The following is a 21,962-nucleotide window of genomic DNA, read 5'->3' as shown; positions in this document are numbered from 1 at the left end:
GCGCCCAACGCAAGAAAGAAAGTTATTTTTGATTGGCTTTGACTAGACATTTCTATGATTGGTGTCTTTAGGGGCTATTTGAATATCTGTGAATTCTTTAAAGTCTGTTTAATTTCGCAATAGGATTATTGTGAGTTTCTGTGAGCACAAATCTGTTTTCTGTTTTAGGAGTATTCACAAGAAAGTCATTGTGAGTTACATTTCAGTTTTAGGAGTATTCACAAGAAGGTCATTGTGAGTTACATTTCTGTCTAGGAGTATTCACAAGAAGGTCATTGTGAATTACATATGCACGAGTTGTCGCTTTTCTTGGTATATTTCCTTTTCTTAGGGAAGATACACAAGAAATCATCAGAACCCACCGTTTAATCTTGGAAGAAGTTGATTTTTAAGTAAGTTTAGGTAACAGGGGAGGGAGAACGAGGAGAAAGAGATCTATGTGGAAAGACTTGTTTTTATTTTAATAGTTATTTATTTATTCACAGACGTTACAGACTTCTAATCGGAAAAGTTCCAAGTCAACTATAAAAGACAACTCCAAGACTCCATTCCTGACAAGACAAGAAATACTGGACGGTGAATAGAACCAGACTGTTCGCAGGTAGGACTCAGCTCAGTGGATTCTTAGCTCTTTAAAAAGGGAAGAGGGTGGACAGCTTTTAAGTAGGAATACTGTAAAGCTAGAATTGGATAGTAAGTGTTATGTTCTTGTTAATTCAAAGGTCGACAGTCAAACGCACAACACTCCAGTCAACGTCCAGTACCGGCCCTCCTCCCGAAAGTTCTAGTTAATGCTTAGCTGTAAAACTAGTCAGCGGGTTTTAGTTAGAGTTTTTGGGAAGTTGGTCCCTTGCGTCTCTGCGAAAACCTCAACGCTGTCTACAGAATTTCCTGTCATCTCTAAGGTAAGAGACAGCGTACCTAGGTCCTGACAGAAGGCAAAGCCCAAGAAGAATTTTTCGCCCAGACGCAATGGACCAGGTTTCCTTACAGGAAATAGCAGCAGTTCTAAAAGACATCAGGGATGAAAATGTTTCCTTAAGAAACGACATGACTGCGTTACAAGCAGCCATTCAGCAGAGTTTCATGACATGGTCAGAGACATCACTGATGACATCACTGACGACATAACTGATGACATCTCAAATGACATCACTGATGACATCATGACACACCAATACCAGTTACTACATACGCACTCACTGATTCCTACGTCTACGCACACATTCACTCATTCACCCATACAATCACTCGTACATACAGTCACTCATTATTACAACACTGTCATATGCACTCATACACCTATGCAGACACTCACACACTGCCACTCATCCATGGAGTTACTCACACACCTAGTCAGTCCTGTAAAGAATCAATCACACTTCGATTTCCTCATCTATACAGTTAAACACAGAACACCTTACTTTTTCAAACATATACTAACACATACTTACTCTTTTATACAATTACTGATAAAAGTACACATTGATCTGCACAGAGTCACTCGCCTCCCAGCCAGTTACACACACACTCAGTCTTCCATACAAATACTTGGGCAACCAATCAATAAGCTATATAGCCACTCATATAGCTACTGATCAACACATGCAGCAGCTTGCACAACAACAGACATATTGATGCACACTTTCAGACAGTTTAGTCATTAACCCATGCATTCAGTAAGATACATTCATTCACTCGCTCAGTCAGTCACACACCTACTAAATCCTTCATCCAGACACTTATACATCCACTCATTCTTCAATATGTAAAACATATTTAAACTTTACAGAAACACACAGTCACTGGATGATGTCATCAGTGATGTCATCAGTGATGTCACTGACCATGTCATGAATGATGTAATATGTGACATCATCAGCAGTGGATTGCGGGTGCGCGATATATAGTTATTGCAACTAACTATATATGGAATTTCATTGGGTTTTATGTCAATAAAATGTCCAGCTAACTATATAGGAGGAATTTCAATGGTTTTTTTTATATGTTAATTCCTAACTATATAAGGCCTAAAACCTATGTTTTTTTTAGTGAATTTCATTGGTTTTTTAAAGGCTAATTCCTAACTATATATAGTGTATAACGTATGGTTTTTTCAGTGAATATATATATATATATATATATATATATATATATATATATATATATATATATATATATATATATATATATATATATATATATATATATATATATATATATATATATATATACATATTCAGGCTCAAAACCCACAAGGTGTAAAACACTCAAGGGGACACCGGGTAGCTTGCAGACATCCTTTATAAGACGAGTTTCGGCGCAATGCCTTCATCAGTTATAAGAAATGTTTGCGTGTTGGCAGTCTGCTCATTGCTTTATATCACAATGTCCTCAGTTCATATTGGCTAATGCCGGGCCAATGGCGTGGTTGCTTACACTTCTCTGGCCAATGCCGCCATCCCAGTGCCACGCCCCTTTGGCTTCCCGAGGCTCGTCCCGGGCTCCCCTCGCCAGCTGATGTGTCCGTCATGCATCCGCAGGGGTCGATCAGATAGGTCGGCGTCCTCAGGCTTGTATAGTTCGTGTCCTGATAGGACGATGGTCCACATCAGCACATCAGTGGTTCAAGCAGCAAAAAATGTTCACGCCAGGCTGCTGTACTCTTGTGGCGGGTGCAGTTGATCGCAAGGTGGGAATCGTGATAGTATTCACGCTCAAAACACACAAGGTGTAAAACACTCACGGGGACACCGGGTAGCTTGCAGACATCCTTTATAAGACGCGTTTCGGCGCAATGCCTTTATCAGTTATAAGAAATGCCAACACGCAAACATTTCTGGCGGTGCAGCTGTGCTCCCCAAAATCGTCTCTGCAGCCACCCTTACCGAGGCTTCTATGGTGGACCCAAAAAGGAATGGCCCCATCATTGCAGCTGTCCGCACTCTGGCGGTGCAGCAGTGAAAATCAGCAATGGCACCCACAGTGCCTTGAGAACCCCTTTTCACCAGGGCTCTTCCGGCGCTACTCACAAGCACCAACAATGCCCACATTTCAGCCCCACTCACCGGGGCTGTTCTCCTTTGCAATCAGCACCAGCAGGGAGCCTTTGGGGAGCCCCACTCACCGGGCTTCCCTCTCAGGAGATCAGGAATTAGGCAGCTGCTGTGGCTGGAGTCCGCGAGGCTCCGGTCCTCCCTGGATGTCCAACAAGCCTGCAAGGCTCAGTTTTTGGTCCAGGCTGTATGTGGGGTTCTCCTCACCAATACAGGAGCTCCACCTTGAATCAGGCACAGTGTTGCCTGCATTCCGCTCTGGTCGAGCTGCTTCTAGCTGGGACGCCTGACTTCCACTTAAAGGTGCAGCTGCTCTCGCTGCACTGGGACCTGAGCCCGCTTCTGGATTGTGGCACAAGGAGACCACCACACACTCTTGGCGAGCAGACACACCCAGAGGCACTGGCCCGCACAAGGCTTGGGGACCTCGCAGGGCTCTCCTCACCCTCACAGGAGACCCGCCTACAACCAGGCAGCCTTTGCCTGACTTCTGTTCCACGTTGCTCACTTAAGAGCAAGTCAGAGCCCCCTTCTTTAGGCTCGAAGATATCACAATTGTATAGCACCCATGACGCGCTTTGGCTAGGCATGTATACCTTTTCCTTTTCTTAGGGGCACTGGAATGCAGCAAGGCAGCCCTCCTCACTCGTCCTTGGAAAAAATGTAGCGCTCACGAGGTGCTAAGTCCAAATCCAGAGGGGCAGAGCTGGGCACAGGCAACCCAGCATGTAGGTAACCTCATGAAGCAGCAGCTGGGTCCCACAGCAGTTTTTCTTGCCCAGCAGGCCTTCCATCCCCAAACAGGTACATGGGGTCACAGCCCCAACATTTATACCAGGCTTTGTCTTTGTTTTGCCCTGGCACAGGGCTTGGGGATCCAGTGATAACTGCATCGGGGGGGGGGGGGTACTGGAGAATTTTCTATACAGTGCTCACACCCTCCTTTGTCAGGTTGAGCTCTGACCCCAGGCACACCACAAGGGGGTGGAGCCAGCATTGAACAAGGCAGGCACAGACCTATTCAGGGTCTGGGGCTACTTCTCCCACTACTCTAAATGCAGATCTGCCTATTCAGCCTAGGGTTGACTCACCCTGCCTCTCTGGAGCCACACACATCCCCAGCCCTTGTCACTCCAGAGCCAGACATGCAATACACATCAGGCAGGCAAAGACACATAGCACACAGAAATGCCAACTTCTAAATGTGGCATTTCTAAAATAGTGATAATAAATCTGCGAACACCATTATGCAGCATTTATTGTTACTATTCCAAACATACCAAACTTGACCATGCTGCTCCTCTCATATCATGAATGACCACTGAAACACTTATCAGGGAATCCTCAATGCATTCCTATGAGAGGGCAGCCTCACAGCAGTGAAAAACCAAAATGTCTGTTTGTCACTACCAGGACATGTCACACAATTAAGGTACATGTCCTACCTTTTACCTACATTGCACCTTGCCCATAGGGCTAGCTAGGGCCTAACTTAGGGGTGACTGACATGTAGCAAAAGGGGGGCGACAGACGTGAGATCCACTTTATGGCCCAATGATGAAGCATGTCGCATACCCCGGTATGTGAGTGAGGGCAGTTTTCTCAAATAGAGCGATTTGCCCGATTGGGGCCTTCTCTGTTTGTTGTATTTGTACGTATTGTTTGGTTACTTACTCTACCCACCCCTCTTGTGTGTACAATTAAGGTCTTCGGGGGTTCGGGTGGCAGAGTCTAAACTTATCTGACCCTCGCCCCTCTTTTGTGATTGAATTCTGTAAGAGCGGCGGCCCAGCCGCAGAGGTTACTAGCGCTGTTCCCTTCTCTCTAGCCCATCAGGGTAGACACTTTAGTACCTTTACTTCCTATAACCACTTTTATATGTAGTAGCCATCCCCACCCTACTTTTATATGTCTACAATCACAGTTACTTTTGCTTATCTCAGGACCTTGAGGTATTAGGAAGATCGCTTCAATTCACCACCTGGCCTTGTTGAGATACGTTCAACATGGCACTCATTCCCGGTCTCTCTTTCGGGGACGACATTGTTTCCGACATACTAGCAGGACCATCCCTTCTGGGTGATAGCACAGTCACTGCAGTGTTAGCCCAAGGCGAGGGTTGGGACACTTTATTGGAGCTTAAGAAAAACCAAGTCAAAACCATTTTACACGGAGCTATCCTTACTGAATACTTGCGGGTGAATGCCACCCCCAGGGGCTTACTTGTGACCAATGAGCCTTTAATTTTTCTGGATGACAAGGAATTTAGACGGGATTGGGCTCTGGTGTCATGGAAGTCATGGATTAACACGAGCCAGAGACTGGCTCGTGTTAATCATTCGAACGGCTAAACGGTTGGCGGATGCTCTGCTAATCAAAATGCAGACGACTGAAAGGGGTTTACAAACTGATATCGTCATGGCAACAGTTGACCAGAAATTAGAACAGGTTAACACTCAATTGGCGGAGTATAGGGACCATTTGATACATTCAAAGATCTCTAAATTACAAAAAGACTTGAAGAATATCTCAAGGGAGAAAGCTTAACCGTACACGTCTGAGGAGTATGCCAAACAAAAAATGGCGGAAGGGAACAAAAACAACCAACAAGGCCGTCCTCGCCAGTATACCACCAGCAGTTCAAGTGAAGGGAGTGAAAATGAGTCCTCCCCTAAGAGAAGAGGACGAGGTCGTGGGAATTGGAGGGGCCCAAGACCCCAATTTTTCCAACAACCCTTCCAACAATTTCCCAACCAAGCCTTCAATTGGCCTATGATCGGTTATCCTCCAGCGGGACAATACCAAAATCAAGCATATGGCAATCAACGGTTCCAGAATCCTGATTTCCAAAATGCACAGTTCCAAAACTTTCAGGGGCCTTTTTTAGGGGGAGGCCGCGGGAGGGGACGTGGCAAGCAGAAGACACCAGCGAGAGTCAACTGGTCAGATCAGGACCCGGAGATCACCCAACGGATCACCAGGAGCATGGCACAGGGAACCACACCGAGCACCAGCAGAAACAATCACTAGTGGTAAACTTGTCTTCTCACCTTTTGACTGACCTCCAGGTGCAGATCCTCAACAAGGGTCTGGGTTTTGTCCCAACGAACTATCCTGATCTTTTTAAACTACGACAGGATTTAGCTGTCTTTTTCCGCAACGTTAGATTGAGAGTCTTTTTTGAGCACCAGGACTCTTTTGATAGACAAAGGGGCGACACACCATTCCGTCCTAAGTCGTCCTTCACACCACAATTGGCAGTCCTTCCACCACAGATTGCGGCTTTCGAGGCAGCAGTGATCCATGATTTGGAATCAACAAACTTGGCCAACTCAGGGCATTTCTCCAACCTTTCGAATCGGGAAAAGGAAGCACTGAAGTCTCTGGGGTCCAACAAAGAAATTATTTTGAAGCCTGCAGACAAGGGTGGGGCCACCGTAATCATGGATATTGAGGCCTATCGCGGTGAATGTTCGCGCCTCCTGGCAGAACCACGAACATACCAAAAATTGCGACAAGACCCCACGGAAGAGATCACCACGGAAATTGTCATTATGGTAGAGGAGGCCAAGGCGAATGACTGGATCACACAGCAAGAAGCGGAGTTCCTTGTACAAAAACTACCAAGGACTCCGTACTTTTACATCTTACCGAAGATCCACAAAGCAGTGCGACCCCCTCCCGGGAGACCCATTGTCTCTGGGATTGGGTCCCTGCTGGAACCCCTCTCGGAGTTTTGTGATTTCTACTTGAAACCTATGGTCCAAAAGCTACCCACCTACCTAAGGGACACATTAGATGTGTTGAACCTATTGAAAGAGATACCGTTCAACCCAGAGGAGGAATTCCTGATAGGGCTGGACATCGAAGCCCTATATACAAACATTCCACAACGGGAAACCCTCAGGGTCATAGAAACATTACTTTTTGAACGGGAGTGGCCATATGAAACACCACAGACCTTCATCTAACATTTGGCCGAAATTGCCTTAACCAGGAACTTTTTTGAATTTGAGGGGTCATTATATCTCCAAACTCACGGGACCTCAATGGGGAGTGTCTTCGCCCCCAGTTTGGCAGGGCTATACGTAGGCGCTTTTGAACAAATGACTATTCTTGACGGTAGCGGACCATGGGCTAATAACCTGCGATTATGGCGTCGCTACATTGATGAAGTCCTAGTGATCTGGAGGGGTGATAGAACATCAGTTGACCACTTTTTAAAATGGCTCAACGCCCAAAACCCTTTTCTGCATTTCACCTCCACTGTCACCAAAACCCATCTACCTTTTTTGGATCTTGTGATCGAACCCTCCAACGGTACCTTAAAGACTAAGGTCTTCCATAAATCGACGGATAAGAATTCCTTACTGGAATTAGGGAGCTTCCATCCCCGCTCCCTGCAGGAGAATCTACCAGTGGGACAATTCTTTCGGATCCGACGAAATTGTTCGGAAACAGAGGATTTTCTAGTCGAATCACAGGTCTTGACAAATAAACTCCAACAACGAGGGTACCCACCTAAAATAATCAAAAAGGCTAAGAAAAGGGCCCTCAATACCAATCGAGAGTCATTACTTATGAAGACTGTCAAACCCGAAATAAATAAGCCAGTGTTTGTGTCAACTTTCAATACGGCTTCACATCATATAAAACGTCTAGTCATGCAGTATTGGAAAATCCTAAATACCGGGGGGATGGACATTCCAACACCACTTTTTTCATTCAGGCGCAGGCAAAACCTGAGGGATCTACTGGTACATACCAGACCCAGGGATCTTGGGGGAGTGAGGGAAACCAACGTACTACCTGGTTTACCTAGACTGATTGGTCACACGAGGTGCGGTTCATGCAGTGTCTGTCATCTTACACGCAACTCTAAAACCATTAACCTTGGCCTTCGCACCCCCTGGGAACGGTGATCTCATACCAACTGTAATTCCCAGGGGGTGATATACTTGATAACATGCCCTTGCCAACGAAGGATGACAAGTAGAAAAGTGCACGTGAGAATAACAGAACATCGCAGTACTATCAGATGCGGTAAGACCAATACCCGACTCACAGCTCACTTTCAGGAAAAAGGACATGGTATAGATGATTTGGAGTGGACCGTCATCGAAAAAATCTAACTAGGTAGATACCAAGCAGATGATCAGAATCTGTTGCTCCGGCGGGAGCAAAGATGGGTATATCGTTTGAAGAGCCATCTGGTAGGACTGAATGATGACATCCCCTGGCAGGCACTGAGTAGACAGTAGGTTGCCACTAAATGATCAGGCGGTGTAGTTCCGACATACAATTTAGTCTTTTCTTAATGAGGGTTAGTCTCTAGATTTAAATGGAGTCTCCTTCTATGGATAACCATCTCAGTGTTTTGCCCCTCCCGGCATCTCAGAGTGCCTTTTTGTTCTATTTAACAACTTACCCCAGTATCTACCTAGAGGTCTTTTGTTGTGCCAATAGTGAACGTGGGGGAGGCCTTACTTTAGCATCACTTAGTAGGTGCTCCCTTGTTCACCTTCAGTTTTTCTCCATTCGAGTTTTTAATAATTTTATCCCTATGGAGTGAGCTTAATTATGAGGCTCCTTTACATCACACACCATTCATGTACTGATCTGCATGCTGCCTGGGGGCAGTCAGGTTAATTAGCGAGTGTTACCTGTCTACTGGTTAGCTCTAGTAGGAACCTCCACCAGCCGTTTTGGCCGTTCGTTGAAATTTATCTACCAAGTCACTCTCCAAACTTGGGGCAGAATATGGGAAATTATGTTATGCTAAACAATATATAAAAAATGAAACATTCAAAATTTGGAATTAAATGGGGTAGCGCCATAGGAGTCTTGAACCCAGGTCACGAAGTAGCATTTTCAGCATAAACTACATTTCCCATGGGGTTTTCTGACAGCGACCCTGATCGTCTTTGATAGTCCTTTTACTAAGCCATACTCTTGACTTGGGGTAAAATAAATAAAATAAATAAAATAGGGGAATTATGTAATGTCCAAATACAAAAAGATATACATTTGTATTCCTAATCAAACTGGTTAGTGTTACAGGAGTCTTGAACCCTGGACGCGAAGCAGTATTCGCAAAGTAAACTACATTTCCCACCATTCTCTGACATGTGAGAGAGCGTGGAACGGAATGACGTTTTTGACGCGGTCACGTGGGACGCCCGAACCGGTTCACAACATTAAGAGCCGGGGCAAACACGGCGTACATGATCTACGCGGTGTTACGGGTCGTGGGTGATAGAACCATGACAAGCCTACACAACGGTAAGGTGGGGGGCTCGAGGGGGTGAGCGCTTGTTGCGCAGGTAACAGCAAACATCCAACGAAGGCTAGATTATACTCGGGAGCAGGCTGTGACACATCGATCTACAGACATATACGAGGGGGTGGAGATCTCTAAGATAACATCTCCCTCAATACTTATTTTTCAGATTGTGTTCTTGGGCGTCCTCTACACCGGACACCAGTACGAGTATATAACTGATATAAACTCGGTAAGTGAACCGCCCAAGATATAACAACCAGAGTGGGGTGACTGTAATAGCAACAGCTGGAGACTGTGGTACTATTATGGTTCCTTGGCTATTTTAAGTGGAACTAGGTACTAGGTACAGGTGATTACGCGAATGCAGAGAGATGGTCAATTATAAGAGATTGGGTCTTATATTTTTTTGACTTTATAGGGACAATTGATGAGTGTAATAGAAGTCAATGCACAAATATGCATTTGGGGGCTTCTACTCAACACTAGACACATAATTTTAAAGGATATAGACAATGTTGACACAATATAATTGGAAGATTGAGTAGGTGGATTCTAAAAGGGTTTTAAACCCCTCCTCTCTTCTCTCTCTCTTTGATATAGCGAATGTTCTCCCGCATTTGAGGGGACACTCTCTACATATATAACAGGAGTGGTACGGATTAATTGGACCTACCTCCCTGTTGGGGTAATTTTTCTCCAAAACACGGGGGAACCCTGAGTGACACCGAATGCGAAGGTCCTGAAGAAGACCAGAGTGACCTTACAGGCGCATCAAGAGCGGTCGAAACATGTTGACTCTGGCAGTGGTAGGAGGGAAGCCTTGAGGTTCCTAAATTATCTCCTAAAGGCGCTTTCCCATCCTTTTTTCACTTATGTTTTAATCCTGGTAGAGGTGTTAAGAAAAGTTTAATAAAGGTTGCATTCTGGTTGACACCTTTAATCAGTTTTAAATCACTCCTCATACTGAACTTTTTTGTCGCACTTTTCGGTTGATATCACTTGGTGTTTGCACTATTTTCACCAATGTATGTGTTAAGTGTTGTGTTTGTTCAGTTGTTTTGACTATATGTTGTGTTAAGAGAAATGTATTATTTTTTCCCCCTTCCTTATGCTCCGCCCTGTGTGGGGTACACCAGGGCGTATTGTAAGCAGGCCCAATGATGAAGCATGTCACATACCTCGGTATGTGAGTGAGGGCAGTTTTCTCAAATAGAGCGATTTGCCCGATTGGGGCCTTCTCTGTTTGTTGTATTTGTACGTATTGTTTGGTTACTTACTCTACCCACCCCTCTTGTGTGTACAATTAAGGTCTTCGGGGGTTCGGGGTGGCAGAGTCTAAACTTATCTGACCCTCGCCCCTCTTTTGTGATTGAATCCACTTTATGTGCCACATCACAGCGGCAGTAAACTGCGTGCACAGGCCCTGTAATGGCAGGAGCTTGAGACAGGTTTGAAAGGCTACTTTGGTGGGTGGCGCAATCAGTGCTGCAAGCCCAACAGTTTAGAAAAGGGGGTGGTGATGAACAGAGTGTCTGAGTTAAACAGACCTCTCTTACCCATTCCAAAGATCAGGGCTTGATCCATCACCGTTATTTATCTCACTGCCCCATCCCAGCTCAGAACCTGGCTATATGCAAATCAGTCTGTCCCTGGCCCAGTGCATCATGGGAACAGGGCAGACTAAACTACCAAGCCAATTCTTCACCAGAAAGGAGACAAGCTACCGGGGACCGGTTTCTGGCATTTCAGCCTTCTTCGGCCCGGCTTGCTTGAATCCTGATGGAGCAGTGAGAAAGGGACTCATGTCTGAGTATACCCTGCCACACCTATAGTGGCCAAAAACGATTTAGAAAAGGGGGTGGTGATGAACAGAGTGTCTGAGTTAAACAGACCACTCTTACCCAGTCCAAAGATCAGGGCTTGATCCATCACCGTTATTTATCTCACTGCCCCATCCCAGCTCAGAACCTGGCTATATGCAAATCAGTCTGTCCCTGGCCCAGTGCATCATGGGAACAGGGCAGACTAAACTACCAAGCCAATTCTTCACCAGAAAGGAGACAAGCTACCGGGGACCGGTTTCTGGCATTTCAGCCTTCTTCGGCCCGGCTTGCTTGAATCCTGATGGAGCAGTGAGAAAGGGACTCATGTCTGAGTATACCCTGCCACACCTATAGTGGCCAAAAACGATTTAGAAAAGGGGGTGGTGATGAACAGAGTGTCTGAGTTAAACAGACCACTCTTACCCAGTCCAAAGATCAGGGCTTGATCCATCACCGTTATTTATCTCACTGCCCCATCCCAGCTCAGAACCTGGCTATATGCAAATCAGTCTGTCCCTGGCCCAGTGCATCATGGGAACAGGGCAGACTAAACTACCAAGCCAATTCTTCACCAGAAAGGAGACAAGCTACCGGGGACCGGTTTCTGGCATTTCAGCCTTCTTCGGCCTGGCTTGCTTGAATCCTGATGGAGCAGTGAGAAAGGGACTCATGTCTGAGTATACCCTGCCACACCTATAGTGGCCAAAAACGATTTAGAAAAGGGGGTGGTGATGAACAGAGTGTCTGAGTTAAACAGACCACTCTTACCCAGTCCAAAGATCAGGGCTTGATCCATCACCGTTATTTATCTCACTGCCCCATCCCAGCTCAGAACCTGGCTATATGCAAATCAGTCTGTCCCTGGCCCAGTGCATCATGGGAACAGGGCAGACTAAACTACCAAGCCAATTCTTCACCAGAAAGGAGACAAGCTACCGGGGACCGGTTTCTGGCATTTCAGCCTTCTTCGGCCCGGCTTGCTTGAATCCTGATGGAGCAGTGAAAAAGGGACTCATGTCTGAGTATACCCTGCCACACCTATAGTGGCCAAAAACGATTTAGAAAAGGGGGTGGTGATGAACAGAGTGTCTGAGTTAAACAGACCACTCTTACCCAGTCCAAAGATCAGGGCTTGATCCATCACCGTTATTTATCTCACTGCCCCATCCCAGCTCAGAACCTGGCTATATGCAAATCAGTCTGTCCCTGGCCCAGTGCATCATGGGAACAGGGCAGACTAAACTACCAAGCCAATTCTTCACCAGAAAGGAGACAAGCTACCGGGGACCGGTTTCTGGCATTTCAGCCTTCTTCGGCCCGGCTTGCTTGAATCCTGATGGAGCAGTGAGAAAGGGACTCATGTCTGAGTATACCCTGCCACACCTATAGTGGCCAAAAACGATTTAGAAAAGGGGGTGGTGATGAACAGAGTGTCTGAGTTAAACAGACCACTCTTACCCAGTCCAAAGATCAGGACTTGATCCATCACCGTTATTTATCTCACTGCCCCATCCCAGCTCAGAACCTGGCTATATGCAAATCAGTCTGTCCCTGGCCCAGTGCATCATGGGAACAGGGAAGACTAAACTACCAAGCCAATTCTTCACCAGAAAGGTGACAAGCTACCGGGGACCGGTTTCTGGCATTTCAGCCTTCTTCGGCCCGGCTTGCTTGAATCCTGATGGAGCAGTGAGAAAGGGACTCATGTCTGAGTATACCCTGCCACACCTATAGTGGCCAAAAACGATTTAGAAAAGGGGGTGGTGATGAACAGAGTGTCTGAGTTAAACAGACCACTCTTACCCAGTCCAAAGATCAGGGCTTGATCCATCACCGTTATTTATCTCACTGCCCCATCCCAGCTCAGAACCTGGCTATATGCAAATCAGTCTGTCCCTGGCCCAGTGCATCATGGGAACAGGGCAGACTAAACTACCAAGCCAATTCTTCACCAGAAAGGAGACAAGCTACCGGGGACCGGTTTCTGGCATTTCAGCCTTCTTCGGCCCGGCTTGCTTGAATCCTGATGGAGCAGTGAGAAAGGGACTCATGTCTGAGTATACCCTGCCACACCTATAGTGGCCAAAAACGATTTAGAAAAGGGGGTGGCGGCTGTAATGCCAGAAACCGGTCCCCGGGAGCTTGTTTCCTTCCCAGTGTAAGAATTGGCTTTTGTAGTTTGGTTTGCCCTGTTCCCATCATCCACTGGGACAGGAACAGACTAATTTGCATACAGCCAGGTTCTGAAACTGGGATGGTGCAGTGAGCTAAAAAACGGTGTTGGATCTAGCCCTGATCTCTTGACTGGGTGAGAGCTTTCTGTTTAATTCAGAGACTCTGTCCCTCACCACCCCTTGTTGTAAATATTTTTGTCCACCCTAAGCGTGGAAGGGTATTCTCAGATGTGAGACCCTTGCTCATTGCACCATCAGGATTCAAGCAAACCGGGCCGAAGACGGCTGTAATGCCAGAAACCGGTCCCCGGGAGCTTGTTTCCTTCCCAGTGTAAGAATTGGCTTTTGTAGTTTGGTTTGCCCTGTTCCCATCATCCACTGGGACAGGAACAGACTAATTTGCATACAGCCAGGTTCTGAAACTGGGATGGTGCAGTGAGCTAAAAAACGGTGTTGGATCTAGCCCTGATCTCTTGACTGGGTGAGAGCTTTCTGTTTAATTCAGAGACTCTGTCCCTCACCACCCCTTGTTGTAAATATTTTTGTCCACCCTAAGCGTGGAAGGGTATTCTCAGATGTGAGACCCTTGCTCATTGCACCATCAGGATTCAAGCAAACCGGGCCGAAGACGGCTGTAATGCCAGAAACCGGTCCCCGGGAGCTTGTTTCCTTCCCAGTGTAAGAATTGGCTTTTGTAGTTTGGTTTGCCCTGTTCCCATCATCCACTGGGACAGGAACAGACTAATTTGCATACAGCCAGGTTCTGAAACTGGGATGGTGCAGTGAGCTAAAAAACGGTGTTGGATCTAGCCCTGATCTCTTGACTGGGTGAGAGCTTTCTGTTTAATTCAGAGACTCTGTCCCTCACCACCCCTTGTTGTAAATATTTTTGTCCACCCTAAGCGTGGAAGGGTATTCTCAGATGTGAGACCCTTGCTCATTGCACCATCAGGATTCAAGCAAACCGGGCCGAAGACGGCTGTAATGCCAGAAACCGGTCCCCGGGAGCTTGTTTCCTTCCCAGTGTAAGAATTGGCTTTTGTAGTTTGGTTTGCCCTGTTCCCATCATCCACTGGGACAGGAACAGACTAATTTGCATACAGCCAGGTTCTGAAACTGGGATGGTGCAGTGAGCTAAAAAACGGTGTTGGATCTAGCCCTGATCTCTTGACTGGGTGAGAGCTTTCTGTTTAATTCAGAGACTCTGTCCCTCACCACCCCTTGTTGTAAATATTTTTGTCCACCCTAAGCGTGGAAGGGTATTCTCAGATGTGAGACCCTTGCTCATTGCACCATCAGGATTCAAGCAAACCGGGCCGAAGACGGCTGTAATGCCAGAAACCGGTCCCCGGGAGCTTGTTTCCTTCCCAGTGTAAGAATTGGCTTTTGTAGTTTGGTTTGCCCTGTTCCCATCATCCACTGGGACAGGAACAGACTAATTTGCATATAGCCAGGTTCTGAAACTGGGATGGTGCAGTGAGCTAAAAAACGGTGTTGGATCTAGCCCTGATCTCTTGACTGGGTGAGAGCTTTCTGTTTAATTCAGAGACTCTGTCCCTCACCACCCCTTGTTGTAAATATGCAAGCCCAACAGTAGCATTTAATTTACTGGCCCTAGGTATCTGAGATACCACTTTACAAGGGACTGACTGGTAAATTAAACACGCCTAATGGGTGTAGACCAATCTTACCATGTTTACCACAGAGAGCACACGCACTTTACATGGGACAGCAGTGCTAAAGTGCCCAGACTGCTAAAACCACCAGTACCAGGTCAGAAAAAAAGACTAGGAGGAAGGCAAAAAGTTCAAAGATGACCCTGCAAAAAGGGCCAAGTCCTACAGTCACGTATGGTGTTGCATGGCCATTGCACTACCTAAGAGTGATTTATAAAGCAACGCAAGGCCACCTTGCATAGTTCTGTATCACTAGGTAAATCTGGATAAACACAAGGCAGCGCAAATCGCTGTCTTGCATTACTTTTCACATAATATTCTACATTCCTTTCTAATTTCATCTACATCCATGCACCGCTCGATTCCACACCACTCCACTCCACTCTATGCCACTCCACTCTACACTATTCCCTGTACGCCACTCCACTGCACACCACTGTACTCTACACGACTACACTCTACAGCACTACGCTATACACTATTATACTCTACACTACGCAATACACCATTATACTCTAAACCACTGTCATGTACGCTACTCCATTCTATGCCAATCCACTCAACGCCAGTCCACTAAACACCACTACACTCTACCCTATCCCACTTTTCACACCTCCACTCTACACCACTCCCCTGTATGGTATTCCACTCTACCCCACTCCAGTGTACGCCATTCCAGTGTACGCCACTCCACTGTACACCATGTCACTCTACGATATTCCACTGTACACCACTACAGTGAATAACACTCCACTGTATGCCACATCACTGCACGCCTCTCCACTGTACTACACTCCACTCTATATTATGGCGGTGTATGCATCTACACTCTAGGCCAATCTGCTTTATGGTATTCCACTCTACCCCACTCTGATGTACGTCACTCGACTGTACGATACTCTAGAATATGCTATTCTACTCTATGACACTCCACTGTAGCACAGCCCACTGTGCGTTATTCCACTGCATGCCACCCCACTGGACACTACTCCACTGTATGTCACTGCAGTGTACGCACCTGCTTTGGATGCCATTCCATTCTACACCATTCCACTGAATGCTGTTTCTCTCCACCCTACTGTACTATATGCCACTTCACTCTATGCCAGTCCACTGCACACCCCTCCACTGTACACTATTCCACTTTATGCTATTTCACTGTGCGCCAGTCCACTGAACCACACTCTACGCTTTTCGACTGGACCTAACTCTCCTCTATGCCACTCCACTCTATACTATTACACTGTACGTAACTCCACCCTACGGTAGTCCACTGCATGTTATTCCACTAAACGCCACTGCAGTGTTTGCAACTCAACTGTACACCTCGTAATTCTATGCTATTCCATTGAACAGCATTCCATTCTACACGATCTCACTGCATTATATTCGACTTTACCTTTACTCCAGTGTAAGGCACTTCATTGCACGTTACTCCACTGTATGCTACTGCAATATAAGCTATTCTACTCTACACCGCTTCACTGTATGCCCCTCCACTCTACAATATTTCTCTATTTGCCACTGCACTCTACGAGAGTCCACTGTACGCCACTGTAGTACACTGCATAACACTTGATGTAATGCCCCTATACTCTCTACGACACACCACTCCATTATATGATACACCACTGCACTGTATGACACTCTCCTCCACAGTTCTCTATGACACTCCTCTCGATGATACTTGACTGAATGACACTCTACGACACCCTACTCCACTCAATACCACTTCTGTCTGCAACAGTGTTCGCCACTCTATGACAGATGATGACATCAAGCTCTACTGTGTGACACTCCACTCCCCTGCACAACACAACGCTCCACTCTACGGTACTCCACTCCACCTTAAAACATACTTTGCCACTATAAGGCTTTACCCCACTTTATGCTACCCCACTTCACTCTAGTCCATTGTATTCCACTCTACAATACTCCACTCTACACTGTACAACACTATCCCCCTTTGTACTGGGCGACTCTCCAATTAACAACACACTAATAAATAACACAACACTATGATTTGAAACACATTTTCATTTGAAAATAAGGACCCTTGAAATGTATTCTTTCAATTCAAACCCAACTTAAACTAGACAAACATTAGAAATTCCAAAGTTATAGTTATATATCGGCAGCACATATACTAAAAATTGGAACGATACAGAGAAGATTAGCATGGCCCCTGCGCAAGGATGACACGCAAATTCGTGAAGCGTTCCATAATTTTTGAGCTCTTGAAAGGCGCCCGGGACCTCCCACAGGCAAAACAACGCCCGATTCCCGCTCTACTCTATGCGGACGACGCTGTCCTCCCGGCACGGACTCCCTGTGTACTCCAAAAGACCCTTAATAGGTATTCTCAGTTTATGGGCACCTTAGACCTTCACATAAACGTGAAAAAGACTTTTGTGATGACGGCAGGTGCTGGGAGAAAACATCTGAAAAACATTACCCTCAATAATCAAAAAATAGACTCTGCAACTGAATACTGCTATTTGGGCATTACAATAGACAATAAATTGTCCTGGAATAAGGCAGTGGAAGCGAGGAAACACTGCTTCAAAAGAGCGTTAGCGGCATTGGTGACTTTTTCACAAAAACTGGGAAAACGACCGCCTGTGGAACTGTTAGCAATATATAGGGCCAAATGCCAATAAACAGCACTATATGGAGCAAGTCTATGGGGTCACACGGATGTCACTTCCTTGCAAATAGCAGAAAACAACTTTTTAAGGTTCCTTCTGATGGCCCCAAAGCGATCCTCAACTTATGCTTGCCACGCTGAATTAGGCGTCCCACATATTGAGGACCTTGCAAAAATACAACCGCTACTCTTATGGCGCCGCATCTGGACTTCGGAAAAAAATGACCTTACCAAGATGATAGTGGCAGACGCTATGACATTAGACCACGCCCTAAAAATCAAATGGTTAGCCTATATCAGGAACTTTTTTATTGACCTTGGGGCAGAGCAATATTATTTAAATCCTGAAAAAATCAGAGAACTCACAAAGAAACAACTAAAAACATTAGCCCTGGGACATCTGGAAAACCTGAGATTACAATCTGAAGCAGGCAAACCGTCCGTTCAACACGCGATAATGGTCCAATCTACTCTTTCAATTCAGCCCTATCTAAATCTTAATATTGGTATTTTTGACCGTTTTCTTTTGACAAGATTCAGACTAAACATGTTTCACAGACTGGTAGCTTTTCCAACAGCAAATGTTTGGGATCCGAATCCACCCTTATGCCCCTGCGACGAAAAGTCAATACAAACTACTTTACATACTGTCTTGTTTTGCAAGTTTTATCATGAACATCGCAAAGTTTGGCTATTCACTTTGTTAAAATCCTGGGGTCTCAGGCAATGTCGCCCTGCCATGCTGTGTCTACAGCTTTTGGACACTGAAGCTACTTGCTACCATGTTCTCAATTTTCTGAAGTGTATACATAGACACAGAAAAAATCTTTAAAGTAATTTCCCTAAACAAATTTACGTTTTTGTAAGTCAGATGTGAAACCTTCTTGTTATATGAAATCACCTTGCACTTTTTTTATAACTGTTTTATTATGTATTATCATTGCTTTTATGGATTTCTAACTTTGAAACTCTGAATAAAGATTATTATTATTATAGTTATAACCTAATTTTATAAATTACGTCCCACCTTTAAATGACTATAAGTCATGCACCTCCCTATCCAGTGTTGTCACCTCACTCGTCACACTACATTAACTATAACTCACACTTTTTCTATGCACTGGTTAGACCCTTCCATATTACATCACTTATACCTTGTGAGATCATGGCATTCAGAAAAACACTTTTGACATCGCAAATTTCATCATTAGTGAGAACATTGTGCCTGGAGAACGATTTTGTAACTTTCTACATGTCCTGCAAATTAAAAAATGAAATAAGGAATAAGAGGGCAAGGTAGGGGTGTGATGACACCCTAGACCTTTGGGGGGGCGGGAGGGGGCCTGGCATCAAACGTAACAGAATATAAATGCCAGCATAGAGTTGACCATAGTGGTTGTCAGCAGATGTATCGTAATATGATATTGCTTTACATTTAAAAAAAACATAGAAATTCTCTGGAAAAAAAGCAAAGGTTAAAGTGGAGTTATAAGTAAGTGAGGTAATAGGATTTTAACTTATGTTGAACAAAATCCTTAGAAATTCACTGAAAAGAAGCAAAGTTTAAAGTGAAATCACATTAAGGTCTTTTAATCAGGAAAGAAACGATCATAAAACTGGTACTCCCAACAAAATGACAGCAATGTAATGACTCCCGATGTAATTACTTGTGATGTAACAACTTAACTTGGGAATTTACCACATTTATATGGGATTTCCTTGGCCATTGAAATAACACACTCTAGAAAATATTCACTGGTATCACTTAGGGTAAAAGGTCTGACTGGCACAGGATAGGTGACTAGACAACACAGATGTAAAGTTAATGGAAAGGGGCGACCACTCGGTCCCCCCGAACGTATGGTGGAGTACCCCGATCCCCCCGGGAAGCCATTTTGGGCGGGAGGCGAGTCTCGGCTGGTATGCCCGAAGCGGCGTAGCCGGGGCGCGCCTTTTCCAGCCCAAGAGAGGGTTGTCCTAGACACTAACACCGATAGCCACGCCCTGGAGGCGGATTGGAGGTGGGTCCACGCCCGCCCGAAGAAGGATAAAAGGAGCAACAAGCCAAGGAAGCATCCTCTTGTTCCTGTGCTCTGAAGCTGCACCTCCCCGTTGCACGTGAGCTCGAGACGGAACGAAGAGCCATTTTTGAGAATTAATCTTGTGTTTCTTCTTTCAGTGAGTTCGGAGTTTCCTGGCCTAGGACCTTGAGGAGTATACGCGGACGATGCCTAGCAAGAAGGTCGGAAAGAGGATCGGGACCGATCAGATGCTTCGTATGCTGATGAAGGACATGGCAGATATGAAAAAGCAGATGGCGGTAATGAATGGTGTGGGGGGGCCTAAGAGAGTCATCGGACCAGCATTGCCGGGAGTGGTCCCTAACGGGAGAGGTAGAAGGGCCAAGAAGGGAGCGTCGGGTGGTGAGGCCCCGGTTCCCGAAGCACCCCCTGCGCACCCGGTCACCCCGATCGAGGCCCAGACTCCGGTCCCAGATGTGGGGCAACCAATCCCAGTGGTAGTCACTCCTGTGAACGGGGAGGATATGCCTCCTGAGCTGGCTGCCCAGTTGGCGGCATGGTTAGGCAAAGAGAACGAGGGGGCCATGGCTGAGGAAGCCAGGGCAATAATGAAGCAGTTGCGGCAATCGAAAGATGCTGCGAAGGCACCGTCTCCTTTTGTTTCCCCGCAGGCTCCCGTGGAACAACCAGTATCGGGCGTTGGTTCGGCAGGAACTACGGTCACAGTGGCCGGTTCAGGTAAGCAGCCGTTGCCGATTGCGGGGGAGGGATCGGTACCTTCAAGGAGGGAAAAAGTTGTTCAGCATATCCCGATTGAGGTAAAAGAAAGGATATGGGCTGATAAATATGTGAACATGTTTTCCTTGTTGACCGATCACTATGAGATTGAGCATGTAAAAAATCAAAAAGAATTTCTGCATCCTAGTGTATGGCGCGCCAAGATGGCCGGTTTCAGAGTTGATGAATCGATAGGCAATTGGGGCAGAGCGTTTGGAATGTTCACTGCAATCATGGGGGAACTTAGGCCCGAATTATTGGTGGAACTAGCCGTGTATCAGACACGTATCATGGAATTTTATGGAACATATGGTGGCAATCAATGGTTTTGTTACGATAGCATATTTCGTAAGTCCAAGGAGCACGACTCATCCCTGACGTGGTATTGTTTCGACTCCATTTCCTGGCAAAAAATGGAGAAGTCAGGCACGGCGAAGTCGCCATCTTTAGGGGGGAACATGGTCGAGTTTTCCCGCCAGTCGTCTGGGGCGCCCTTTCGGGCAGGATCAAGCAATGATCAGCACACAAGGAATAATGGCAACTCAGGTAAAAAAGGGGTCTGCTGGAGCTTTAACAGAGGTAAATGTACTAGGCCGCAGGGATCTTGCAGGTTTAGGCATGAATGTGCTGGGTGCGGGCAGTCCTCACACCCGAGACCATGTGCAGAGCCAAAAATGGTGATACGGGAAGCCAAACAGGTCTGAAATAGTCCGAGGGGCGCCTCTCCCTACCCCGATTGATATCATGGCAATGGTTCCTTGGCTGAACGAATATCCGGATCATATCTCCGCTGGGGTGTTGCGAGATGGTTTTTCGTATGGTTTCCGCATCCCGGCGGGGGATTTTCAGGGTAAAGCGCAATGTAGGAACCAACTGTCGGTTCTGCAGAATACGGCGGTGGTACAAGCAAAGATTGGGAAGGAGGTGACCCGAGGTCGGGTTGCCGGCCCATATGACATGCCGCCTGTTGCTAATTTTGTCTGTTCGCCTCTGGGAGTGGTTCCCAAAAAGGACCCGGGGGAATTCAGGTTGATACCTAATTTGTCAGCTCCAAGGGGTCTTTCAGTGAACGATGCGATTGACCCGGGAGTTTGTTCGGTGCGGTACGCATCTTTTGATGAGGCTGTCGCCATGTTGAATCGCCTGGGGCCCGGAGCGCTGATGGCCAAATCGGACATTGAGTCGGCGTTCCGGTTGCTCCCGGTACACCCAGATGATCAGCGTCTCCTTGGTTTCATGTTTCAAGGACGCTACTACATGTATAAATGTATGCCAATGGGTTGCTCCATCTCTTGTGCGTATTTTGAAAAATTCAGTAGTTTTTTGCAATGGGCGTTCACAAGGACAACAGGGTTTACACATGTTATGCATTATCTTGATGATTTTCTATTTCTGGGGGCAGCCGGGGACATAGAATGTGCACAAGCTTTGAATGAATTTTGTGATCTCATGACTCGCTTTGGCGTGCCATTGGCACCAGGTAAGACAGTGGGCCCGGCTACTTC

The 21,962-nt window shown here is 46.2% G+C and overlaps 1 non-coding gene across 1 annotated transcript; it reads left to right on the top strand.

The window, feature by feature from the left end:
* The first annotated feature begins 17,135 nt into the window (after nt 1–17,135).
* On the top strand, nt 17,136–17,242 carry LOC147734687 (U6 spliceosomal RNA). Its single transcript, XR_015307892.1, has one exon. It is a non-coding gene; the product is annotated as a U6 spliceosomal RNA (small nuclear RNA).
* Nucleotides 17,243–21,962: the final 4,720 nt, after the last annotated feature.

Source organism: Lissotriton vulgaris, chromosome 1_2 (genome assembly GCF_964263255.1).
Source record: "Lissotriton vulgaris chromosome 1_2, aLisVul1.2, whole genome shotgun sequence".
Lineage (NCBI taxonomy): Eukaryota > Metazoa > Chordata > Amphibia > Caudata > Salamandridae > Lissotriton > Lissotriton vulgaris.
The sequence above is the reverse complement of the archived record's forward strand: the minus strand, read 5'-3'. Positions and strand labels throughout refer to the sequence as shown.